The following is a 27391-nucleotide window of genomic DNA, read 5'->3' on the forward strand; positions in this document are numbered from 1 at the left end:
TCCCCCCAGACCCACAGCATCCCAGCGCAGGGGCAGGGATGGAGCTGGGGCAGGTCGGGCTGGGGCAGCGCTGGGCTCTCGGCCGCTTCCACCCGCACTCGGTCCCCACTGCAGCCGCTCCCGCCAGGACAGCGCGGGGGGGCCCGGCCTTGGCGCTGCCCCACTCCCACCTCCCCAAATTCCCCTCGCGGGGGCGATGGGGTCGAGGGGGGGGCGCAGGTGGGCTCCAGGTGGGGAACGCTGGGAGCTGCGAGTCTGCCTGGCAACTGGTGAGTCATCAGCGCCCTGCGCTCTGATTGGCTGAGCTCTGCCTGAGGGCTGGGGCTGCAGCAAAGAGGGGACACCCTGCTCCAGGGGGGATGTCCCGAAAACGGGGGACCCCCATGAAAGGAACAGGAGGAAAGTGTCTTTACAAACAGATGCTGTGAATCTGCTCCGAGATACGGTCAGGGACCTGCACATAAGGAAGTGACAGGAGAAGCCATCGGTTTCAGGAAATGTTATCAATTGATGACACAGACTGCTGCTCAGCCAAGGTCCTGCTCAATTCATGAACTTCCAGAAGAACAACAAAGACTTAACAGAGCCAGGAATATCGTCTGCTATACAATAGTGGGGTGCATATGAAGGGGGTATGTAGCAGGTGGATTGGGAAGTCTGCACCTCTCAAGTACTTCAGCCAGTGGGGAAAGGGAGAGGGAGATGTGGCCAGGAGAATTGGGATGAAAAGGAGGCTGTGTCCTCCAACAACTGCAGAGATCCCATGGGGAATGTCCCATGGCCTCTCCCATTTCTAGGAATGAAATTACTTTTAAAGGACTCCTCTGTCTGCTTTGTGGACAGAAACCTCTGCTGATGTCAATTTTCCCACACACCCTGGGGCTCATCCGGAATTCCTTCCACCGGTCCGGGGCGGCGGGCAGGGAGTGCAGCTGAAGGTGCCTCACCCACTTTGGGTGATCGGCTCCCTTGGCTGGCAGTGGCACCGGGGATCGACTGGGGACCCGGGAGTGACCAGGAGACAGACGAGGGACACATCAGGGGGGTCTGTGAAGAGTCAGCAGGGAGAGAGCACTGAAAATCTCAGCAGTGACTGCACTGGGATCTTCGGGGAGTGAACATGGCAGCGCACCCAGGGAGGGGAGAAAAGGGAAAGCCAGGGAGGGGTCCTGGCCAAAGGGATGATGATCCCAAAATGTCTCTGAAGGGTCCCTTGGGAGAATGTTGAGGTAGTTTGCACATTCCCCCAGAGGTAATTAAGGACATGGACACCCAGGGGGGCAATAAGGGAAGTGGAGAAGGGATTTGGACAACAGGGGATGGATGGTGTTGGTGTGCTGGGAAGGGATCGGGTGAAGGGCAGTGTACAGCAATATGGTGAAGGCAAGAAGCAGCAGGAGGAATCTATGTGGTGAGAGAAAGGATGATGGAGAAGAGGAGGAAGAGAAAAAAACTCAGGACTGGGATGTCTTTCAGCACTGTTTTATCCTCAGAATTTGCCAGCTGATCCTGATCCTTTCCATCCCGGGTTTCTAGGAGAGGAAAAGAAGGAGGTCAGGATGTCAGGGGGTTTCTCTGTGGTGGGCAGCGGCAGCACCGGGCGCAGAGGTGCGGGACCGGGAGCACGGGCTGGGGGCCTGTGGGGAGCTGCGGGGCCGGGCCGGGGCTGTGGGGCAGCCGGGGCTCAGCGCCGGGCGCTGCCTGACCCCACCAGCCCCGGGCAGGGCCGGCAGTGGCCCCCGGCCCCCAGGAGCCTGCGGGACGCCCCGGCCGCTGCCCGGCCCCGTGGAGCTGCCGGCCCTGCCCGCCGGTGGGGCCGCCTTTGGACACTGCGGCAGGACAGGGACCGGCTCTGGGATACGGGCTGGGGAGGGGACCCTGAGCACAAGGAGGAAAACAAAGACACATCTGGGAAACGCAGATTGTACATGGAAGGATCAGGGTTTTCTATTAAGCATTTGCTTTGGGTCGCTGGAGAAAGGAAAGATTTTGCACAAAGCTCAGCAGCTCTCAGAGGATGAGCACTCACATTGTCCTGCGCTGGCTGTATGATGCTTTTATCCCCTGTTGTCTGTTCTGTTTATGCTGAATAGTAAGTTTTGCACCTTTAAGACTTGTTCCAGGAGTGAAGGGGCGGGAGAAGAAGCCCCGAATTTGTTTTCAGGAACTGCGCTCACTCCTCCACATTCCTGCTGCTGGGCTGCCTTGTCTGCACACGGACAGACAGCGAGACAGAGCTCTCCTTTGCTTTTTAGTTAGTTTAAGCTAGCTGGGGCAAAGAAGTTCACTGGACTGTGGCCTCTTCCTTTTCTTTGGACCTGCTCACACCTGCTCTGGACTGAACAGCCAGAAGAGATCAGCAGCTCGCAGCTGTGACCCAGTGGGCTGGGCCTGGGCCACGGCATTTCCAGTGCCGGAGGGACTGATCAGAGACTGAGTGAGCTGAGCTGCAGCCCGGGGGGATTTTTCTGAGTGTGTCTCTCTTTCTTGGAGAGGCAAGAAATTTCATTGTTTAATATTGATTAGGTGTGCTTGTTTAAGAAACAAGGTTTTTCCACTTTTCTCCAAGGAAAGATTTTTTTTCCCGAACCAGTTGGGGGGAGGGACCGATTGAATCTGCTTTCTAGAGGAACACCTTCGGGGGTTCCTGTCCCAAATTTACCCTGAACCAGGACACACAGGCAGCGAAGGGGGCTGCAGGAGTGGCAGAAGGCAGCCCTGGAGCACTTGGGCACAAAGGCACAGCAGCTGAATGCAAGAAGGGATGAGCAAAAGGCCAAGCTGAAGGCAAAGGCCATGGCACAGCTCCTACAGCCCCTCAGGGATCAACCCCAGGGCCCAAGGGGGCCCCAGCACCCAGGGGACGGGGTCGGCCACAAGCACCTGGCAGAGGCATTGCCCTCCTGGGCAGGGGAGAGCCCACCCAAACAGCCCCTGGGAAAGAGTCAGGGCTGTAAACCAAGATGCTATGGGTACGGCTTTTGCCGTTGGCTTTGGCAAGAAGAGGAGCCAGACCCAGGGCAGATATTCAATTCTCTCCCTTGCAATTGATCTTGGGAATTCCTTACCCTGGTAATTCTCCACCCAGTGCAGGGTGGGGATAAGGGATGTACATTTAAAGCAGTCTGTGGCCAGAGTCCTGTCTCTTGTGAAATCTCTCCCACAGGAAGCTGGGCTGGCACAGAGCCTGCCTTGGCACTTTGCTGTTCCCAACATCCAAGCAGGACATCGGGCCCTGCCTAAGGAGGCCAAAGCAGCACCACTGGTGGCCAAGTGGCGTGGCCCATGCCAAGTGTCCCTGAGGCCAGAAACAGCCCCCAGCACAGCTGAGCACGGGGGGACCCCTCAGCCAGGGCTCCAGGACTCTGAAGCCCCGGAGATTTGCACTTCCCGCCTGCAGCAGGAGCATGGGAGGCCCCCACGGAGCCTGCACTGAAGGCAGCGCAGCAGCAGCCAGGGCTCCACAGCGGGGCAAGCCCCTGGGCCTGCCCACACATCCTCTGCTCAAATCCTCTGCCTGGGCACCCTCCTTTGGCATCTCCAGCCACCGGGGCCAATCCTTGCTGCCACTGCTGCAGCTTCAGTGCTTTCTGGGCCTGCACTGCCACAGCTGCTGGCGAAGACAACGGCACAATTCCACTCTGGGTCTCAGCCACACTCACACACTGCGCTGCCTGGGATTGCACTGATGGAAAATACACCAGGTCATAGACTTGAACATTTCTAACATTTTATTTCTCTACTCAGCCTTGGTTTGCCTTGGCCTCGGGGAAAGAAATGGTAAAGGTTTTTCTAAGGGATGTTCCACCACTCAGTGGAGATGAGTTTAACATCTCAACACACTGGGAATGGCCCAAAAGATTCCCACAAAGATAACGCCCAGCAGCAAACAGCAACCAACACCTACCCCAGACACTGCCCCCGGCAGAGCTGGAGACACCTGCTCTGGAAAAGGCTGAGAAGGAAATCCAGCAGTTCCGACCTGATGAACAGCAGAAGCCAAGAAATCCGGGTCCAACAGGAACCCAAATACTAAAAACTGCACAACTTGAAACTACAGAACATTAAACCAACGGATTTAGATTGGTTCAGACTGTATCAAGTTTGGGAACAATCCAGTTAAACCCACGTGTCATGGAACGATTTTCTCTGCACACCCGGGCTATGTGGGGATGGAATGATTTCTGCTGCACATCCTGGCCAGAATCAAGGAATGCCTTGACTCCTACACTAAACATATTGGTGGAGTTTTTCTTTTTCCTGCACTTTCAGTGCAAAGTTTATAGCAGAAGAGTATTTTTTGTAATAATCCTACTTCTATATTGCCGGTTAGGTTTGGGTCAGGGATGAGAGAAAGAGTTTTTACTCCGAGGAGAAGAGGAAAAAACTTAATAGCCTTGGAATTTATTTGTGTATGTTTGTGCGAGAGATACCAAAATTTTGGTCTGGGATTTTCGACGTTTACCTTTAGACTGCATTTTGCAAAACCAGAAGAGATTTAAAGGTTACCCTTTGACTCATAAACACTAAATAGATGATTTGAAAGAAAAATAAAAAAAGCAGCAGGTTCTGTTGGGGCACACATGAGGCTGCTGGAGGCTGCTCTGGAAGAGAAGCTGCATTCCAGGCAGCCAGCAGAGGAGCTTTAGAAATGCAAATTAACACTGCTGGGGCAAAGTGGGGACAATGGACCTGGCTCTTCTTGCCTGGGGCAGGAATTGGGCTGATTCCCTCTGCCCCTCACCCCAAGCTCTGCCTGCCTGCACAGATGGAATCTGCACAGCTGAAGGCAGAGCCCATGGTGAGGATCTCTGACTCTGCAACAGAAATGGGTGAAGCTGCAAAGGGAAACAGCAAATGGAGAATGCTGTGAAAACTTCACTAAAATAAGGGGGGATCATCCCTGTGCCCACTCCAACATGTGCTGGCACTGTCTGTGCTATACAGGGAGTATCAGAGCACTGGGGCTTTGCTATAACAAGTTCAGCGTAATCAGTTGGAATTCAAGTATTTGATGATGTAATTAGACAAAAGCAGTCAATTGATGCAGCCCCGGCTGGAGGGAGCGCCCAAAAATGGGGAAAAGATGAACGGCCACCAGAACAAATCCTACAACATCATGGACCAGCCCCTGGGAACCTGAACCAATTCATATCAGGAGACACAGAACCCATTTATCATTTCAATGCCATCATTAGATTACAAGCTGTCCTGGAAATAAGAACCAACCAGACACCTCCAGCTCCTGACCTTCCTGCCGACCCATCCACTGAAATGAGGAACACAACATTTCACCAGGGGATGGGATCAGGTTATCTTTTCCCAGAAAAAACAGGAGTTTGTGGAAAACTAAATGACTCCAACTGCTGTTGGCAAAGAGACGACAAAGGAAAAGCAGTGAAAAAAGATAACAAAGGAAATAGGAGAGCAGTTTATGTATTGGTCCAAACATGGAAAGGATGGGAATGGGACACGGTTTCGTGGCTCCCTGGCACACCATGGGTTAAACGAATGCTGCTTCTCCTCTTCTGTGCTACAGCAACTCTCATCTTTTTACCATGCTCCACACCTTGGGAGTGCAGCTCATCCAGCAGCTGAGCCAGGGGATGCAGGTGGCAGCCAGGCCTCCTGATCCAGAAACGGCTACAAAAGGACAGGGAATGAGGGCACCGAGAATAATCCCAAAACCAAAGAGGACCCGGGAAGAACAAAACAGAGTCAATGAGTGAATCTGCCTGGAGATAGGGCCAGCGACTTGGAGATGAGGAAATAACGGAGAAACCGTCAGTTCCAATAAATGTTACAAATGGACCCAGACAGCTGCTCAAAGTCCCGCTAAACTCCTCAACTTCCCGAAGAACAAAGACCAAACAGAGCCATGAATATCGGCTGTCATCCACAAGGAGGGGTGCATATGAACGAGGACAGGCAGCAGGCGGATCGGGAAGTCTGAACCTTCCAAGTCCCTCAGCCAGTGGGCAAAGGCAGAGGGAGATGCGGCCGGGAAAATGAGCATCCAAAGGAGGCAGCGTGCTACAACAAGGGCAGAGAGCGCATGGCAAATGCCCCACGGCCTCTGCCTCTGCTCAGCAATCGAGTCACTTTGACAGGACTCCTCGGTCTCCTCCGGCCACAGAAACCTCCGGTGACGGGAATTTCCCCGCACGGGCCCGGCCACGGGGCAGCCACCTCTGTCCCAGCCACAGCAACCGGGACGAGCCAGCGCTGCTCCGGCAGCGGCTCCTGCCCAGGCAGCGGCGGGAAGGAGACCGCGGGCAGCCGCTCCCGCAGCGCCCTCAGCCCAGGGCCGGCACGGGCCGGACACGGCACCGCCAAGCCGCCGGAGCCCCCTGCCGCCCCCTCCGCCCGCAGCGAGCCCCGAGCCCCCGCAGAACCCGGCGCGGCTCCCACCTGCGCCGGGGCCGCCTCCGAGCTCCGCCAATGCCGCCTCCCCGCGCTCCGGCCGCTGCCGCCGCTCCCGGGCCCGCACAGACGCTCCGCCAATGGCGCCGCTGCCGAGCCAGGGCCGCCCTCAGGCCGCCAGCGGGGCCGTGCTTCGCCCCGCTCTCACCAATCAGCGCGCCAGAACCGCGACTGACGGACAGGGAGGAGGTGGCCTCGGCAGGGGCCGCCCCTGGGGTCCGGGTGCCTGCGGCCACCAGCGAGGAGGAGGCGGCCAGCGGAAGGGGACAGCGCTCGGAGGTGGCCCTGGGGCCCCTGGAGCACTTGCTGGCCGCGTGGAAAAGAGCCAGGTGTTTCGTCTGGGGGATGTGTCGCCGGCTCGAGGCCATCGAGGCCATCCTGCAGGGAACAAATGAGGCGTCCCCCGATGTCCTCAGGGACTTGGTGGCCAAGGCGGCCATGGCCGAGCGGCTGTGGGAGGCCAGTGCCCGCCTGGCCACGCGTCACCTGCTGGGGATACTTGGGGACATCTGCAGGCTCCTCGTGAAGCCCCCCGGTGGCTCCGGTGGCCCCAGTGGCCGCACAGTGGCTGAGCGGAGCCAAAAAGCCATCGCGGACATCCCGAGGCTGCTGCAGGGACAGTGATGTCACCGCAGTCATGTCATCAGAGTGATGACATCATCGGGGACATCGCTGCTGTCACTTGTCCCCTCCCTGCGCAGGCTTTGAGACAAATTTGGGGAATTTTCTGGGAATTTTCACCGAAATTTCCCAGATGCTGATGGGAAGCATCAAGCAGCAAGACCCAAATGCTGATGGGAATTCCTGGGGTGACATCACTGGGGACACTTGGGGACATTCTGAGCACAATCAGAATGCTTTTGCATTTCTCTGTTGGCTTTTGCATTTCTCTGTTGGCTTTTGCAGGTTCCTATTGACCACGAGCATTTTGCTCTGCTGCTCAATACTGATTTTGATTATCGATAATTCCTTGCAGCTGCTCGCTGGCACAATAAAATCTCAGAGTTGGCACGGACAAGTCCAAGGCTGTGTGAGCTTTCTGCCAGGTTTTGGGAACCCTTGACTGTGAAAAACGCCAATCACTTGTTTTAAAATCTTCATTGTAATAAAATAGTCATAAAAACCGGAATAAAAGTGAGAGCAATGAGAATTTGGACAATCAGAGTTAGGACAATAAAGGACAATAAAAAGGAAAGAATTACAGACGTCCGGGTAGGTTTGGGCACTAAGCCACAAAAACATGCCTGGCTAACAAAGGGTGAACCCTTAAAAGCAGTAGCCTGTTGCACATTCAAATATCTCACCCACGGTGCATAAATTCTTTTCAAACAAAGGGTGTTCTCTGCTTTTTGTCAGCTTTTTCCCCTCAATCCCGGTGGCTCCTTACAGACAGAGGAGAGGTGTAAGAATGTTTGTCTTTTCCCAGAAGGAGGCAGTAACTCTTGCTGTTATCTCCGTGCGAAGAATTTCTTAATTATCCTACCCATTCCTTGAGCTCGTTACAAAAAATATCTTACATCGCATAGTTTCTATTTTAACATTATGTCATAACCCAAAACTGCATTTCCCACACTACTTCAAAAGGATTAATACAGCACTACAAAATAACTGTGCAGCACAGCACACAGAGTATCCAAGTTAATATTTGCCAAGAGCCGATCATTCAATCTGCATTTTTCACACTGACAAATCCATTGCTCACATCCCTGGGCCCCCCCGGTCCCGGCGCTGCTCCCGGGGGTCCCGCGGCTCCGGGGCTCAAAGGGGAGGGGGCGGAACCCCCGTGATGGGTGGGGGGCACAAAGGGGGGTCCGGGCCCGGTGCTCGGGGGGGTCGGTGCTCGAGGGGGGGTCGGGGGCACTGAAGGGGGTGCGGGTGCGGTTTTTGGGGGGTCCCGGTGCCCGGGGAGGGGGGGTCAGTGCTCAGCAGCGGGGGCTGCCTGGGGACCCCCCCGGGCCCCCCAAACCCCAGCCGGGTGTGAAAAACAAAGTTCACTCTTGGAGATTTGTAAAAGTTTGATAAGGGATAAAAAAGGGTTTTGGCGCTCGGACAAAGAACCCGCCCTTAACTTAACCCTTCGTTCTCCGGATCCGGTTCCACTGCAGGGCTACAAACACATCCCTGACTTTTGACATTATTCAAACACTCCCGGGAGCTTTGGATGTTCCAGGAACTCTTGTTTGGTTCTCACCTCTGACTTGTCTGCAGGACATTCTGCAGATTAAGTCAATACATTTGATTTCTTCTCCTGGTTCCATCCTGTTGTTTCAGAGCCCCTGATAAATTCATAAACGCTTCTCAGGTTTGTGTCACTGTTATCACCTGGTGAGGCTGGGCCGCAGATGGGAGAAACAATGGAATTGTTTTACACCCGAGTCAGCCACACAGAAGCATTTTAACATTGCATAGTCTCTATTTCAATATTTGTTATTGATCTATTTCATATTCATCTATTTTTAATATTTTAAGGCCTAGGAGAGAATATCTATTTGTTACTCTAGCATTAAATTGGTTACACGGTGCACACATAAACGGATCGATTTTATTGTACCAGCGAGCAGCTACAAGGAATCATCAATAATCAATCTCAATATCAAGTACCAGAGCAAAGTCCTTGTGATCAATAGCAACGCGCAGAAGCCAGTGCAGAAATGCAGAAGCCAATTATTCTATTGTCATTCATAACCCGGCTCTGCTGCAGCCACAGCAGAAAGCTGCCTCTGCTGCAAGGCACCGAGGGGGTCATTCACCCCCTGACCCGCCCCCGCCTCCATGAGTGTCCCCAGAGCGTCCTCAGAGTGTCCCCAAGTGTCCCCAGTGACGTCACCCAGGAATTCCCATCAGCATCTGGGACAATTTCAATGAAACTTCCCAGAAAATTCCCCAAATTTGTCTCAAATCCCATGTGGGGAGGGGAGAGGGGACAAGTGACAGCAGCGATGTCCCTGATGATGTCACCATCCCCGATGACGTCACAGCGGTGACATCACTGTCCCTGCAGCAGCCTCGGGATGTCCTCTGTGAAAAATGCATATTTTATGATTGGCTTTTCACAAATATTAAATTGAATACTATATGAAATACATTGATTAGAAGTGCTGTATTAACGTTTTGATAGAATGGTAAATGTAGTTTTGTAGTTAAAATGAAGCTTTAGTAGTTAAAGTAGAAACTGTGTATGTGGGTTTTTTTTTTTTTAAATAATGAGATACTGGCTTCGAGATAAGAGTCACAGAACACCCAAATCATCCAGAGAAGAGGAATTTATGGGTTTCTTATCAGAAGAAGGTAATTTCTTCAGGCCTTGCTCAGACTGGAAGACCTCCTGGGGATTAAAAGAAGGAGTCGACCTATTCCAGAGAGAGTTTCTTATTTTAAACAGAATGTATGCATAACCATGAGGTATGTATGAATATGCAACAGTGAATGGATCTTAAGAGTTATTCCTTTGTTCACAAAACATGTTGTCCTAGCTTAAGTGCCCGAGAGCATCCAGACGTCCGTAATTCTTTGTTTTTTATTCTCTTGTAATTGTCCTAACTCTAAATTTTTATTACTCTAATCGTATTACTATTTTTATAACCATTTCATTATCATTAAACTTTTAAAAGTTGTAAAAACAAGTGACTGGCGTTTTTCCCGCTGCAGCACTTGGAGGGGGGCTGTGCCCCAGGGGATGGACTCCGGTTGGAGAAGTTCCTGGAGAAGTCTCCGGTGGGAGAGACCGCAGGCTGCAGCAGGGGAACGACTCCTGTCCCTGGGCAGAGGGAGAAGCCACGGGGGATGAACTGAGCACGGCCCCATTCCCTGTCTCCTGCACTGCCGGGGGAGGAGGTGCAGCTGGAAGGAGGGAGGCGTGGGGAAAGCTGCATTCAAGGCTCTTCACTGACTTCTCATTGTCCTGCTCGGAGCTTTTGGAGTTTTGTGCCAGAAATCTCTCCCCTCCCCCACTGCCCCACAGGGCTTTGGGGCGGTTTTCCCTTTTTGGGGGAAATCAAAGCGATGCACGGATGCTCCGAATTAGGGGGCAGGAGAAGTGGGGCTGCTGGGCTTCCCGCAGAGCCGGAGCCAGCGAAGGCGAAGGCGCAGGGCCGGGAAAGCCGTGTCGGGAGGTGCGGAGCAGTTTGTTGGTGCTGCAGATCGATGCCGGCCCGGGCCCGGGCCCGTTCCAGGGCTGTTCCTCATCTCCGGCTTTGCCCTCCCACAGCCCGGGGGGCCCTGAGAGCGCGGGGCGAGGCTGTGCCGTGTGCAGAGCCCGCCCCTCGCTGCCATTGGCCGCTGCTGCCGTCAGTCGCGGTTCTGGCGCGCTGATTGGTGAGAGCGGGGCGAAGCACGGCCCCGCTGGCGGCCTGAGGGCGGCCCTGGCTCGGCAGCGGCGCCATTGGCGGAGCGTCTGTGCGGGCCCGGGAGCGGCGGCAGCGGCCGGAGCGCGGGGAGGCGGCATTGGCGGAGCTCGGAGGCGGCCCCGGCGCAGGTGGGAGCCGCGCCGGGTTCTGCGGGGGCTCGGGGCTCGCTGCGGGCGGAGGGGGCGGCAGGGGGCTCCGGCGGCTTGGCGGTGCCGTGTCCGGCCCGTGCCGGCCCTGGGCTGAGGGCGCTGCGGGAGCGGCTGCCCGCGGTCTCCTTCCCGCCGCTGCCTGGGCAGGAGCCGCTGCCGGAGCAGCGCTGGCTCGTCCCGGTTGCTGTGGCTGGGACAGAGGTGGCTGCCCCGTGGCCGGGCCCGTGCGGGGAAATTCCCGTCGCCGGAGGTTTCTGTGGCCGGAGGAGACCGAGGAGTCCTGTCAAAGTGACTCGATTGCTGAGCAGAGGCAGAGGCCGTGGGGCATTTGCCATGCGCTCTCTGCCCTTGTTGTAGCACGCTGCCTCCTTTGGATGCTCATTTTCCCGGCCGCATCTCCCTCTGCCTTTGCCCACTGGCTGAGGGACTTGGAAGGTTCAGACTTCCCGATCCGCCTGCTGCCTGTCCTCGTTCATATGCACCCCTCCTTGTGGATGACAGCCGATATTCATGGCTCTGTTTGGTCTTTGTTCTTCGGGAAGTTGAGGAGTTTAGCGGGACTTTGAGCAGCTGTCTGGGTCCATTTGTAACATTTATCGGAACTGATGGTTTCTCCCGTTACTTCCTCATCTCCAAGTCGCTGGCCCTATCTCCAGGCAGATTCACTCACTGACTCTGTTTTGTTCCTCCCGGGTCCTCTTTGGTTTTGGGATTATTCTCGGTGCCCTCATTCCCTGTCCTTTTGTAGCCGTTTCTGGATCAGGAGGCCTGGCTGCCACCTGCATCCCCTGGCTCAGCTGCTGGATGAGCTGCACTCCCAAGGTGTGGAGCATGGTAAAAAGATGAGAGTTGCTGTAGCACAGAAGAGGAGAAGCAGCATTCGTTTAACCCATGGTGTGCCAGGGAGCCACGAAACCGTGTCCCACTCCCATCCTTTCCATGTTTGGACCAATACATAAACTGCTCTCCTATTTCCTTTGTTATCTTTTTTCACCGCTTTTCCTTTGTCGTCTCTTTGCCAACAGCAGTTGCAGTCATTTAGTTTTCCACAAACTCCTCCTTTTTCTGGGAAAAGATAACCTGATCCCATGCCCTGGTGAAATGTTGTGTTCCTCATTTCAGTGGATGGGTCGGCAGGAAGGTCAGGAGCTGGAGGTGTCTGGTTGGTTCTTATTTCGAGGACAGCTTGTAATCTAATGGTGCCATTGAAATGATAAATGGGTTCTGTGTCTCCTGATATGAATTGGTTCGGGTTCCCAGGGGCTGGTCCATGGTGTTGTAGGATTTGTTCTGGTGGCCGTTCATCTTTTCCTCATTTTTGGTTGCTCCCTCCAGCCGGGGCTGCATCAATTGACTGCTTTTGTCTAATTACACCATCAAATACTTGAATTCCAACTGATTTCCCAGAACTTGTTATAGCAAAAACCCCAGTGCTCTGATACTCCCTGTATAGCATAGAGAGTGCCAGCACATGTTGGAGTGGGCACAGGGATGATCCCCCCTTATTTTAGTGAGGTTTTCACAGCATTCTGCATTTGCTGTTTCCCTTTGTAGCTTCACCCATTTCTGTTGCAGAGTCAGAGATCCTCACCATGGGCTCTGCCTTCAGCTGTGCAGATTCCATCTGTGCAGGCAGGCAGAGCTTGGGGTGAGGGGCAGAGGGAATCAGCCCAATTCCTGCCCCAGGCAAGAAGAGCCAGGTCCATTGTCCCCACTTTGCCCCAGCAGTGTTAATTTGCATTTCTAAAGCTCCTCTGCTGGCTGCCTGGAATGCAGCTTCTCTTCCAGAGCTGCCTTCAGCAGCCCCACATGCCCCCCCCCCAATACCTGCTGCTTTTTTTATTTTTTCTTTCAAATCGTCTATTTCCTGTTTATCAGTGAAAGGGCCAACTTTAAATCTCTTCTTGTTTTCCAAATTACAGCCTAAAGGTTAACATCGAAAAACCCAGACCAAAATTTTGGTATCTCTCGCACAAACATACACAAAAATTTCCAAGGCTATTAAGTTTTTTCCTCTTCTCCTCGGAGTAAAAACTCATTCTCTCATCCCTGACCCAAACCTAACCGGCAATATAGAAGTAGGATTATTACAAAAAATACTCTACTGCTATAAACTTTGCACTGAAACTGCAGGAGAAAAGAAAACTCCACCAATATGTTTAGTGTTCGAGTCAAGGCATTCCTTGATTCTGGCCAGGATGTGCAGCAGAAATCATTCCATCCCCACATAGCCCAGGTGTGCAGAGAAAATCGTTCCATGACACGTGGGTTTAACTGGATTTTTCCCATACTTGATACAGTCTGAACCAATCTAAATCCATTGGTTTAATGTTCTGTAGTTTCAAGTTGTGCAGTTTTTAGTATTTGGGTTCCTATTGGACCCGGATTTCTTGGCTTCTGCTGTTCATCAGGTCGGAACTGCTGGATTTCCTTCTCAGCCCTTTCCAGAGCAGGTGTCTCCAGCTCTGCCGGGGGCAGTGTCTGGAGTAGGTGTTGGTTGCTGTTTGCTGCTGGGCGTTATCTTTGTGGGTATCTTTTGGGCCATTCCCAGTGTGTTGAGATGTTAAACTCATCTCCACTGAGTGGTGGAACATCCCTTAAAAAAACCTTTACCATTTCCTTCCCTGAGGCCAAGGCAAACCAAGGCTGAGTAGAGAAATAAAATGTTAAAAATGTTAAAGTCTATGACCTGGTGTATTTTCCATCAGTGCAATCCCAGGCAGCGCAGTGTGTGAGTGTGGCTGAGACCCAGGGTGGAATTGTGCCGTTGTCTTCGCCAGCAGCTGTGGCAGTGCAGGCCCAGAAAGCACTGAAGCTGCAGCAGTGGCAGCAAGGATTGGCCCCGGTGGCTGGAGATGCCCAAGGAGGGTGCCCAGGCAGAGGATTTGAGCAGAGGATGTGTGGGCAGGCCCAGGGGCTTGCCCCGCTGTGGAGCCCTGGCTGCTGCTGCGCTGCCTTCAGTGCAGGCTCCGTGGGGGCCTCCCATGCTCCTGCTGCTGGCGGGAAGTGCAAGTCTCCGGGGCTTCAGAGCCCTGGAGCCCAGGCTGAGGGGTCCCCCGTGCTCAGCTGTGCTGGGGGCTGTTTCTGGCCTCAGGGACACTCGGCATGGGCCACGCCACTTGGCCACCAGTGGTGCTGCTTTGGCCTCCTTAGGCAGGGCCCGATGTCCTGCTTGGATGTTGGGAACAGCAAAGTGCCAAGGCAGGCTCTGTGCCAGCCCAGCTTCCTGTGGGAGAGATTTCACAAGAGACAGGACTCTGGCCACAGACTGCTTTAAATGTACATCCCTTATCCCCACCCTGCACTGGGTGGAGAATTACCAGGGTAAGGAATTCCCAAGATCAATTGCAAGGGAGAGAATTGAATATCTGCCCTGGGTCTGGCTCTTCTTCTTGCCAAAGCCAACGGCAAAAGCCGTACCCATGGCATCTTGGTTTACATCCCTGACTCCTTCCCAGGGGCTGTTTGGGTGGGCTCTCCCCTGCCCAGGAGGGCAATGCCTCTGCCAGGTGCTTGTGGCCGACCCCGTCCCCTGGGTGCTGGGGCCCCCTTGGGCCCTGGGGTTGATCCCTGAGGGGCTGTAGGAGCTGTGCCATGGCCTTTGCCTTCAGCTTGGCCTTTTGCTCATCCCTTCTTGCATTCAGCTGCTGTGCCTTTGTGCCCAAGTGCTCCAGGGCCTTCTTCTGCCACTCCTGCAGCCGCGCTCACTGCCTGTGGGTGCTCATCCTCTGAGAGCTGCTGAGCTTTCTGCAAAATCTTTCCTTTCTCCAGCGAGCCAAAGCAAATGCTTAATAGAAAACCCTGATCCTTCCATGTACAATCTGCATTTCCCAGATGTGTCTTTGTTTTCCTCCTTGTGCTCAGGGTCCCCTCCCCAGCCCGTATCCCAGAGCCGGTCCCTGTCCTGCTGCAGTGTCCAAAGGCGGCCCCCCCGGCGGGCAGGGCTGGCAGCTCCACGGGGCTGGGCAGCGGCCGGGGCGTCCCGCAGGCTCCTGGGGGCCGGGGGCCGCTGCCGGCCCTGCCCGGGGCTGGTGGGGTCAGGCAGCGCCCGGCGCTGAGCCCCGGCTGCCCCACAGCCCCGGCCCGGCCCCGCAGCTCCCCACAGGCCCCCAGCCCGTGCTCCCGGTCCCGCACCTCTGCGCCCGGTGCTGCCGCTGCCCACCACAGAGAAACCCCCTGACATCCTGACCTCCTTCTTTTCCTCTCCTGGAAACCCGGGATGGAAAGGATCTGGATCAGCTGGCAAATTCTGAGCATAAAACAGTGCTGAAAAATATCTCAGTCCTCTGTATTTTTCTCTTCTTCCTCTTTTCCATCATCCTTTTTCTTACCACATAGATTCCTCCTGCTGCTTCTTGCCTTCACCACATTGCTGCCCACTGCCCTTCACCCGATCCCTTCCCAGCACACCAACACCATCCATCCCCTGTTGTCCAAATCCCTTCTTCACTTCCCTTATTGCTCCCCTGGGTGTCCATGTCCTTAATTACCTCTGGGGGAATGTGCAAACTACCTCAACATTCTCCCAAGTGACCCTTCAGAGACATTTTGGGATCATCATCCCTTTGGCCAGGACCCCTCCCTGGCTTTCCCTTTTCTCCCCTCCCTGGGTGCCCTGCCATGTTCACTCCCCGAAGATCCCAGTGCACTCACTGCTGAGATTTTCAGTGCTCTCTCCCTACTGACTCTTCACAGACCCCCCTGATGTGTCCCTCGTCTGTCTCCTGGTCACTCCCGGGTCCCCAATCGATCCCCGGTGCCGCCGCCAGCCAAGGGAGCCGATCACCCAAAGTAGGTGAGGCACCTTCAGCTGCACTCCCTGCTCGCAGCCCAGGACGGTGGAAGGAATTCCGGATGAGCCCCAGGGTGTGTGGGAAAATTGACATCAGCAGAGGTTTCTGTCCGCAAAGCAGACAGAGGAGTCCTGTAAAAGTAATTTAATTCCTAGAAATGGGAGAGGCCATGGGACATTCCCCATGGGATCTCTGCAGTTGTTGGAGGACACAGCCTCCTTTTCATCCCAATTCTCCTGGCCACATCTCCCTCTCCCTTTCCCCACTGGCTGAAGTACTTGAGAGGTGCAGACTTTCCAATCCTCCTACTACATACCCCCTTCATATGCACCCCACTATTGTATAGCAGACGATATTCATGGCTCTGTCAAGTCTTTGTTGTTCTTCTGGAAGTTCATGAATTGAGCAGGACCTTGGCTGAGCAGCAGTCTGTGTCATTAATTGATAACATGTCCTGAAACCGATGGCTTCTCCTGTCACTTCCTTATGCACAGGTGCCTGACCGTATCTCGGAGCAGATTCACAGCATCTGTTTGTAAAGACACTTTCCTCCTGTTCCTTTCATGGGGGTCCCCCGTTTTCGGGACATTCCCCCCTGGAGCAGGGTGTCCCCTCTTTGCTGCAGCCCCAGCCCTCAGGCAGAGCTCAGCCAATCAGAGCGCAGGGCGCTGATGACTCACCAGTTGCCAGGCAGACTCGCAGCTCCCAGCGTTCCCCACCTGGAGCCCACCTGCGCCCCCCCCTCGGCCCCATCGCCCCCGCGAGGGGAATTTGGGGAGGTGGGAGTGGGGCAGCGCCAAGGCTGGGCCCCCCCGCACTGTCCTGGCGGGGGCGGCTACAGTGGGGACCGAGTGCGGGCGGAAGCGGCCGAGAGCCCAGCGCTGCCCCAGCCCGACCTGCCCCAGCTCCATCCCTGCCCCTGCGCTGGGATGCTGTGGGTCTGGGGGGAAGAGGGAGCCGGCAGTGGGTGCTGGGCCTGGGGGCAGGAGGAGAAGGGAAGGAGAAGCAGGGTTGAGGAACAAAATGGTCAAACGATGGACGTGGCAGGAGAAGGTGGGATTGTGCAGGAGAAGGAGGAATAGCAGGAGGAAGAGGAGTGTGAGGAAGAGCAGAGTCCCAGGAGGAGGAGCAGAAACAGGAAGCAGCACAAGGTTCCACCCCTCCCTGTATCTGCAGCCTCCCCCCAGCCCCAGGAGCGCTGCTCCCCCCACATGCAGCAGGTGACTGTGGAGGGGGATCCAGGATTTTCACGGGGTGAATCTTGGTGTTTCTGAGCTTGTTTGGGCTAAATGTTGGTGCTTTGGTTTTATGTGGCAGCTGAATCTTTATCTTTTGCAGGAGGTTTTTGCTGACTTGTGAGGTTTGGGGTGTTTTTGATCTGTGTCTTGGAAGTTTGCAGGATTTGTGGGCTGAATCTTGGTGTTTTGGAGGTTCTTACGTACAAAAACTTACCAATGACTTCTTGAGATGAACTTGGGCAGGGAGGAACCTCCAGTCCAAGTTGCTCTCCTCTTGTTTTTTCCCTGAACCAGGATTTTTCATTCCAGGTTGTGGCTGGATGGAGGAGGAGGAAAAGCCCCGGAGATCCTGCAGGAGGAGGGGCTGCAACCCCGGCCCAGGGAGCTGTGGGGAGGAAAGAGCCCCCCTGAGCCAGGAAGGCGGCCGGAGATCCAGCCGGAGCTCAGAGCTGTTGGAGAAGGCTCATGGCAGGGAGAAACCTCACAAGTGCTTGGAATGTGGGCAGGGTTTCAGCTGGAGATCCACCCTGATCGAGCACCAGAGGATCCACACTGGGGAACGGCCCTACAAGTGTGGGGAGTGTGGGAAGAGATTCAGCCAGAGCTCCACCCTGATCCAGCACCGGAGGATCCACACTGGGGAGAGGCCCTACGAGTGTGGGGAGTGTGGGAAGAGATTCAGAAGAAGCTCGGCCCTGACCCAGCACCAGGTGATCCACACTGGGGAACGGCCCTACGAGTGTGGGGAGTGTGGGAAGAGCTTTTGGCAGAGCTCTGCCCTGAGAACACACCAGCGCATCCACACTGGGGAGAGGCCCTACGAGTGTCCCCAGTGTGGGAAGAGGTTTCAGACCACCTCCAGTCTCCTGCTACATGAGCGGATTCACACAGAGGAGAGGCCCTTCCGCTGCCCCGACTGCGGGAAGGGCTTCAAGCAAAACTGCCACCTCATCAGGCACCGGCGCGTCCACACCGGGGAGAGGCCCTATGAGTGTGGGGAGTGTGGGAAGAGCTTCAGGCACAGCTCCCACCTGATCCGCCACCAGGGGAGTCACACTGGGGAATGGCCCTACAAGTGTGGGGAGTGTGGGAAGGGTTTCAGGGACAGCTCTGACCTGATCCAGCACCAGGTGATCCACACTGGGGAACGGCCCTACACCTGCTTGGAATGTGGGAAGAGCTTTGGGCGGAGCTCCAAACTGAGAAGACACCAGCGCATCCACACTGGGGAGAGGCCCTATGAGTGTCCCCAGTCTGGGAAGAGCTTCTCCAGGAGCTCAAACTTGACACAACACCAACGGAGGCAACACTAAGGGAAGCCCTGCGAGTGCCCCGAGTGAGGGAAGAGCTTGGAGTGAGGGAAGAGAGTGAGGGAAGAGCTTTGTGGGCTGCTCCAGCTCCATCCCCCATGGGAGGCTCCGGGCTGGATGATCCCCAGTGACCCACGTTGGGCAGAGCCCTGGTGCCCCCGAATGGGGAATAAAACAGAGAGGAAAACAATGGAGCTAATAAAGGGGCCGATATCTGAGGCCTGACTGAGCAGAAACTGTGGGAGACACAGACACAGTTTAAGTCTCCCTGGGCAAGAAGTGACCAAGCAACCTGTTGTGAGACTTTGTGATAAGATAATGTTCCCAGGTGCCGTGATGTCATGAAGAATGTGTAACCAATGGGAAATTGTTAGCAAACATCGAGCCCTATCTGAGCACCACACAAGTAAAACCCTGTATAAACACCTGGTACCCTCAATGAAATTGGCTTCTGGTCTAAACTCGGCTGTCCCCGTCTCTCCATCGTGGATAAGCCCTGTTGTGGGTGATCCCCGTTGGGTGGGGGGAAGGTGTTGGAGGGATTTCTTTCCCTTCTGCTTGCGCTGCTGTGTTTGGTTGGTAATAAATTCCCTCCGTGTGCCCAGGCTGGGTCTGTTGTCCCTGTGCCGGGGGCAGAGTGACAGCGGGGCTGGGGGGACACACAACCCCCCCAAAATCACCGCAGGGACGGAGGCCACAGGGAGGGGCTGTGGCTGCTCGCGGCTCAGGAGCTCTGTGTGCAGAGAAAAGGGGGTGACACCGGGCTGGGGGCCCCGGGGAAGGAGCACACACGCTCTGGGGGACGGGGGACACGACCCCCGGGACCCCCCTGACGTTCTTGCCCAGATAGAAGCTGAGCCCCAGCGCCAGGAAGACGAAGCCCAACTCGGAGTCCCTCATCCCCTTTGGCATCTTGCTGTGGGCGGCATCCGGCGACATCTCTGGGGGATCTGCAGGGGTCAGGACCCCCAAAACCTCTCACAGACACCCCAAGCCCCTCCAAGCACCCTCCCAGTCACCCCCAGCCCACCCAGGACCTCCTGAAACCTTCCCAAGATCCCTTCCCAACCTCCCCAGCACCCACCAAAGCCTCTCCCATTCCCCTCAGGATCCCACCACCCCCTTCCAGTTGTCCCTACAGCCCCAGGACCCCCAAACCCTCTCCCAGTCCCTTCCCAGCTCCACCAGGACTCACCCAGACCCCTCCCTGTCCCTTCCCAGCACAAACAACCTCATCCCAACCTCTGCTTTTCCATCCCCAATCTCCTTCCAGCTCCTCCAGGCTCACTCCAATCCCTCCCAGTCACACCCAGCACCCCCAAACTCCCTCCCAGTGTCCACCAGGACCCCTGGAACCCCATCCCACCCTCCCCAGCATCCTTCAATCCCCTTCTCAGCCCTTCCACACCCCCGAGCTCCTCTCCTATTGAAACCAGGCTATCTTAAACTCCTTCCCAGTTGCTCCCAGCACACCCCAATCCCCCTCCCAGCCCCCCCAGTGCCTCTCCCACTGTCCCTGGCGCTGTGGGGGCCGGGACGTGCCCCAGTGCTGGCTCAGGGGGTGCTCCAGGCTGACGTGCTCCACCTGGCAGCTGCAGGTGACCCCGCACTGGGAGTGGGGGGTTTCCAGCAGCACCAGGAGCTGGTGGCTCCAGTCCCCATTGGGGACCACGTCGGTGACCACCACATGCCTCAAGAGCTCCTGCTGGCCCTGGAACCACCTCAGCTGGATGTGGGCAGGCTAGAAATCCATCACGGAGCAGAGCAGGTGGCCAGGGCCGGGCTGGGAGCTCGAGGGTACCAGCGAGATGGACACAGTGGGATGGGTCCTGGGAGAGTTTGGGGACACACTGGGGTCAGCTGGGGGGAAGTGGGAGAGGTGGGAGAGGGCTGGTGTGGCATTGAGAGGGACTGGGAATGAAATTGGATAGGGTGGGGGAAAGCTGGGACAGAGGGGAGGTCTGGGATTGGGCTGAAAAGGACTTGGATTGGACTGGGAGGGCACTGGGAGAGAGGGTGGAGGTTTGGGAGTGGAGTTAGAGGGACTGGGATAGACTCGGAATGGAATGGCTGTGGGCTGAGAGGAATTGGGAGGGACTCTGGGGACCCTGGGAGGGACTGTGAGGTCCCTGGGAGACACTGGGATGGACTGGGAGAGGCACCGGAGTCCCTTGGGGTGAGGGGGCAGGAGGCACAAGGAGGGCTGGGGGCTCTGGGACGATTCCCAGGTCTCAGGTGTCTGGCAGTAGAGGTGACCCCAAAAATGCAAAAGTCCTTGCTTCCCAGCCTGCACAGCCAAAGAAGAAGTCGGAATGCGTAGGGTTGGCTTCTCAAGGTCGTTTATTTTCTCTTATCTGTTGTCGGGATCTGTGATTTTTAGATGATCCCAAGATGGTAAAGTCTCTGTCTTTCAGCCCCACTGCCAAAGAAGGAGTCGTAATTCGTCTGTGCTGGTTTTCAAGGGTGTTTATTTCTTCTTATCTAAAATATTTTCTCTCTGACCTGCAGCAGGTCTGTCTCGCAGGACAGCGTGCGGGGCTCTGCCCCTCAGTGGGATGTTACAAACATTATGTACCAAAAACTACTATGTGTTTTATTTACAATAACGTGCCAATATCTATCACCCATGTTGAACAGTGTATCCCAAGCCTAAACCAATAAAAAATGCCAACACCACAGTGAAACGTGGAGGGCATGAAGAAGAAGAAGAAAAAGGACAAGGCACACCCAGTTTCCTCCATCTTGCCTCCTTTGAACCCCTTACCTAGAATCCCAAAATTCTACTTTTGCACCCATGCCACACTAATTACCACTTATATCAAGCAGTCAGAGCTTGTAATTCATCCTGTAAGATTGAAAACTCTTTTCCATGGATAGAGATCAGAGACAGTGTCTCTCGGGGCTCTGTACAGGGGGGGTTTCTGACCCCCTGCCAGGGTCCCAGACCTTCCAGGGCAGCCAGAGGGATGCCCTGGATTCCCACAATCTATAACGTGCTTTCTCAAGGAGCTGCGGTCTGTCTAGCAGGTCAGTCTGTGGCAGACTCCCACCCCCTTGGGGTGGTGTTACCATTTTACACTAAAAACTACCTGCACTATGTTTACAATAACATGCCAATATCTGTCATTTATGTTGTACAGTGCGTCTCTACCTTCAACCAACAGAAAAGTGTCACTGTCGCCGTTGAGGAGGACGGGAGCAGACGGACTCCAAATTAGAAGGCAAGAAATGAAGCTCTGATTTATCTCAAATGCACCGCTCTATTTATAGGGAACATCATGCAGACTAACTTCATTGGTCTTAGAGTAAAAACATCTCACACCACTGGTGTGCAGTGAATGACGCACGGTGGCAGAACATATCTATAAACAATGTGAACAACAAGAGAGATTAGTGAATTATTTACATTCTTCCCCAAGTGCTTCCCAGGCTCTCGCCTGGTTAGAAAACCTTCTCTTTTTCTCTCTGACTGAACTGAGAATATCCACATGTCACCATCGCAGCAAGACATGGAGGGCAGGAAGAAGGAGAAGAAGGTCAGGACACACCCAAATCCCTCCATCTTGTCCCCTTGAACCCTGTATTTTAAAACCCTAAAATTCTACTTTTTCACCCTGTGTTAATTCACCTACCACCCTACTCAAACCCTCGTGGCTTGTAATTCCTCATACGATGTTGGCAGTTTTTCCATGGGCTGAAATCGAAGCCACAGGCGTTCTTGACACCGTGCCAAGGTCTCCGAGCCCCCTGCCAGGGGCTCGAGCCATCCAGGGCAGCCAGAGGGACATCCTGGGTTCCCACACAGAACTTAAAGAAGAATACAAGTGTCTGAGATAAAGAGAGATAAAGAGAGAGTTTCACTTAATTTGGGGTTGGAACAGGTAAAAAAAACTGAATCTGGGTCGCAAACACCAGGAGTGAAAAACTGTTCAGGCTCATCAACATTGATCAGGCAAATTTATTTTATGCATATGCAGCAGGTTAGGGGATAAAATAAACTGGGGAATTTTCAGGAGAATGAAGGGAAAAAAGATAATTTGCCATTACAAACAAAGTGTAGGTTGGCTGATAAATGAAATCGGACATTGAAAGATGTAAGGAACGGGAGAGGAGGTGGAATGATGTTTGTCTTTTCCAGTAAGGAGGCAGTGACTCTTGCTGTTATCTCTTTGAGAAGGATTTCTTGGCTATCTCATCCCTTTCTTGAGCTGCTAAAAAAATATCTTACATCACATAGTTTCTATTTGAACATTATGATATAACCTAAAACTATATTTACCACACTACTTACAAAGGATTAATACAGTACTACATGTGAAAAATGCAGATTAAAAGATTGGCTTTTCGCAAATACTAAAATGAATATGTATTGTGTTCTATTGATTAGTAGTGCTGTATTAGCATTTTAATGGTATGGTAACTGTAGTTTTGTAGTTAAAATGTAGCTTTTGTGGTTCAAATAGAAACTATATATGTGGGATATTTTTTTAAGAAAGGAATGAGGTACTCCATTGAGATAGCAGCCACAAGACACCTAAATCTTCTAAAGAAAGAATTTGTGGCTTCCTTATCAGGAGAAACTAACTTCTTCATGCCTCGCTCAGACCTAAAGATGCCACCAAGATTTGACACTAACCAGACAGAGCTCTTTGTTTTAAATAAAATGTATGCATCATGTGTGAAGGGTATGAATATGCAACAGGCTGTTGCTTTTAAGAGTTGTTTCTTTGTTCACAAGGCATGATTTTTAGCGGCTTAGTGCCCTAAAAGCATTCAGGGGCATTTAACTCTTGGTTTTTATTGCCTCATATTGTCCTAATCTTAATTGTCCAAATTTTTATTACTCTAATTGTATTACTATTTTTATAACCGTTTTATTACTATTAAACTTTTAAAATTTTAAAAACAATTGATTGGCGTTTTTCACACTACAAAATAACTTTCCAACATAATGCATACGGTATTCAAGTTAATATTTGCGAAGGGCCAATCATATAATACACATTTTTCACAATAGTAATAAAATAGCTATAAAAACAGTATCCTGGGCACCAGGACCCCCCCGTGCATTGATCCCCCCCTCACTGAGCACCGGGATTGGGACGGGACCCCCACTCGAACCCCGGGACACCTCCAGGCACCGGGACCCCCCGGGCAGCGCCACCCCCGTGCACCGGGACAGGGACTGGGCCCCCCTTCGTGCACCGACCCCCCCGAGCACCGGGCCCGGACCCCCCTTTGTGCCCCCCACCCATCACGGGGGTTCCACCCCCTCCCCTTTGACCCCCCCGGAGCCGCGGGACCCCCGGGAACAGTGCCGGGACCGGGGGGGCCCAGAGATGTGAGAAATGGATTCGTAAAGGATTCCCAAAACCTGGCAGAAAGCTCACACAGCCTTGGACTTGTCCGTGCCAACTCTGAGATTTTATTGTGCCAGTGAGCAGCTGCAAGGAATTATCAATAATCAATATCAGTATTGAGCAGCAGAGCAAAATGCTCGTGGTCAGTAGGAACCTGCAAAAGCCAATAGAGAAATGCAAAAAGCCAACAGAGAAATGCAAAAAGCCAACAGAGAAATGCAAAAGCCAACAGAAATGCAGAAGCCAGTAGAGAAATTCAAAAAGCCAATAGAGAAATCCAAAGGCATTCTGAGTGTTAGGAATGAGAAGCTTGACTCAGCCAATATATCAAGCAGGGGTCCTTGAGCAGCTGCCCCAGAACCTCCGCCGGGGTCTCCCAGCGCAGCCGGAGCCTCTCGGCCTGGGGTCCCCAAAGACTTCAGCAAGGCCCAAGTTCCTCCCAGGAACCCTCAGCTCCCTCAAACCCAGCATCCCCCACATCCCCTGCAAGTTCCCCCCATGGCACCGGCCATGGCCACGTCCCCACATGTCACTGGCCGTGTCCCACCATGTCCTCACCCATGGCTGTCTCCCCACCATGTTTCAATCCCTGTCATTGTCCCCACATCTCCATCCATGCCTGTGTCCCCTCATGTCCCCATGAATGGTCCTGTCCCTCTCCATGTCCATGTGTCCCCATGTCACTCTCCATGTCTGTGTCCCACCATGTTGTGTCCTACCATGACCACACCCATGTCTTAGTTCAATGTCTATTTTTACCTCAGTATTGGACATTTTGAAGGGATGAAGAGAAATGAAAAGAAAACCAAGGCCAAAAGGAAAGGATTTCCGTGTCCCTGCCGGCTGAGGATCCACATGATTGGGTAGAAGGGAAGACCCTTTTGTGGTGGAGTTTCACCCCACTGTCTCCAAAATCTTGGTCTTTTTCCCACTTTTTCACCATTTGGCTCTGGAAGATGCCCTTTGGCATTAGGAAATCAAAATCATGGAATCCCTGAAATTGGAAAAGACCTCCAAGACCATTCAGTATTACTTGATGCCACCAGCAGAGAGGACGTAATGCAAAAGATGTCCTGGGGTTGAAAGTCAACAAATCCATTCTCCCCAAGGAATTCCCATTTTTGGTCTGTGTCCTGATGGATGCTCCTGCCAGGGGTTCATCCAGGTGCCCACGGGGAGCCAGGAAGATGTGGAGCACTCCATCCAGGTGTCTTCCCAACAGGGATCACCAAGACAACAGATCTCCAGGGCTCTGCCCAACGGGGGTCACTGGGGATCATCCAGCCCAGATCCTCCCATGGGGGATGGAGCTGGAGCAGCGCACAAAGCTCTTCCCTCACTCCAAGCTCTTCCCTCACTCGGGGCACTCACACGGCTTCCCTTACTGGTACCTCCGTTGGTGTTGGGTCAAGTTTGAGCTCCTGAAGAAGCTCTTCCCACACTCCCCACACTTGTAGGGCCTCTCCCCAGTGTGGATGCGCCAGTGCAAGGTGAGGTGGGAGTTTCGCCTGAAGCCCTTCCCGCAGTCGGGGCAGCGGAAGGGCCTCTCATCTGTGTGAATCGGCTCATGTAGGAGGAGATCGGAGCTGGTGTGAAACCTCTTCCCTGGGGACACTCGTAGGGCCTCTCCCCGGTGTGGATGCGCTGGTGTGTTCTCAGGGCAGAGCTCCACCCAAAGCCCTTCCCACATTCCAAGCACTCATAGGGCCGTTCCCAAGTATGGACCACCTGGCGCTGGATCAGGGCCGAGCTTCTTCTGAATCTCTTCCCACACTCCCCACAATCGTAGGGCTTTTCCCAAATGTGGATCCTCTGGTGTCGCATCAGTTTGGAGCTGTGGCTGAATCCCTTCCCACACTCCCCACACTCGTAGGGCCGTTCCCCAGTGTGTATTCCCTGGTGCCAGATCAGCTTGGAGCTGAAGCTGAAGCCCTGCCCACATTCCAAGCACTTGTGGGGCTTCTCCCTGCCATGAGGCTTCTCCACCAGCTCTGAGCTCCAGCTGGATCTCTGGTTGCCTTCCTGGCTCAGGGGGGCTCTTTCCACCCACAGCTCCCTGGGCTGGGTTTGCAGCCCCTCCTCCTGCAGGATCTCCGGGGCTTTTCCTCCTCCTCCATCCAGCCACACCCTGAGAATGACAAATCCTGGTTTGGGGAAAAAACAAGAGGAGAGCACCTGGGACTGGAGGTTCCTCCTTGCCCAAGTTCATCTCAAGAAGTCATTGGGAATCTTGTGTCCATAGAAATCTCCACTATATCAAGGTTCGGCCCAAAAAAAAAAAAAAAAAAAAAAAAAAAAAATCACCCAGGAGTTCCCTATCTCTGATCTCTCCACTTTTGGCGTTCCAGAGGTTTACTTTCCTTGGGATGATGGGGGTCCAATGGCTCCAAGGGTTCCCCCTTCTCCGGCGTCCTGATTAGGGATAATCCAGGGGCTTTTGGGGGTCCATGGGGTCCCTTCTGCCTTGATGCTCTACTTTGATATCCCAGGGGTCCCAGGGGTCCCTCCTCTCCAGGCTTCCCCCCTTTCCAGCCATCCGGGGGTCCCTCAACTCCAGGATCATCCCTCTCTGCTCTGCCCACTCTGGGGGTCCCAGGGGTTCCCCTCCTCTGCTCCCCCGGAGGTCCCCAGGACCAATGTCCTCCCCCTGGTGACCCTGGGCAATGGCAACGTGGACTCCCAAAAATCCCCCCAAGGGGCTCAGCTCTGGGGTCCTGCAAGATCCAAACCTACACCCACACACACACAGAATGAAAAAACCCTCCCAGGGTTTATTTGGGCCTCCCAGACGATATTTGGGGCTCAATTCCACAATCTGCAAGCTCCAAACACACCCCAATAAAAAAACCCGCTCAGGGACCTCCCAATAGATTTGGGACGAGCTCCCCCTCCCCTCTCACCTGCAGGATGAGCTGGGGGCGATGGTCCCGGGGCCAAGGGTGCTGCAGCCACTGGGGGCACTGGAACCTCCTGTTTCTCCTCCTTTTCCTGCTCCTGCTCCTCCTCTTCCTGCTCCTCCTTTTCCTCTCTCCCTCCTCCTCCTCCTTCCTCATCCCACCTCCTGCCCAGTTCCTGCCTTCTCTATATTTAGAGTGGAGAACCTTGCTTGTTTTTAGAACGAGAACAAAGATCCCAGATGGAACACGGCTTGCTGGTTTTAGCCAGAAGTGTCAGTGACTAAAGGTCATGTTTGCTCTGCTTTGGTGCCGTCCTTGTTCCTCCTCAGTGTTCAGGCTGGGCTATGGGGTGTCCTTGTTTGCTGCATTTTCAGAGCTCCTCCTGGATCCTTTGGGCAACAGGCTGTGCCCTGGGAGGGTTCTTTGTGCTCCTTTGTGACACAGGAGAACCTTCCAGGCGGTTTCTGCGTGAGCTGCTGCTGTGATGTCACAGGAGCACTGCCACGTCCCCGAGGTGTTCCCGTTGCTGTGGCACACGGAGGCCTCAGTGTCCAGAGTGGCTCTGGGCACTGCTCGTTGCCGGAGGATCCTCCTGCCCGAGGCATTCTCAGCAGCCAGCCCAGCCCTGACGGGTGTCCTTCTGTGCTTGCAGGGCTACAGTCTGCAGACGTGTGCAGCGCAGCCAAAATGATCCAGCACGTGGCTGCTGCAGTTTGCACGCTGTACTCTGTGGCGTATGCGGGGTATTTTTTAACCCACTTGGCACGTAAGTCGAGGCTTTCCCTCGGTGCTGTGGCTTTGGGCTTGCTGTGTGCTTGCTGTTCTTCCTCTGGGCCTGAGCTGACTTTGTAACCAAATTGCCATGAAGACACCAT

At 54.2% G+C, this 27391-nt stretch overlaps 2 pseudogenes; one reads left to right on the forward strand and one right to left on the reverse strand.

The window, feature by feature from the left end:
- LOC137467576 (uncharacterized) overlaps window positions 1-27391 on the forward strand; it is a 441429-nt pseudogene that overhangs the window by 332949 nt on the left and 81089 nt on the right.
- Window positions 1-27391, reverse strand: part of LOC137467577 (zinc finger protein 850-like) — a 214022-nt pseudogene that overhangs the window by 167047 nt on the left and 19584 nt on the right.

This window comes from Anomalospiza imberbis, unplaced genomic scaffold, assembly GCF_031753505.1.
Source record: "Anomalospiza imberbis isolate Cuckoo-Finch-1a 21T00152 unplaced genomic scaffold, ASM3175350v1 scaffold_69, whole genome shotgun sequence".
In the NCBI taxonomy this organism is placed as follows: domain Eukaryota; kingdom Metazoa; phylum Chordata; class Aves; order Passeriformes; family Viduidae; genus Anomalospiza; species Anomalospiza imberbis.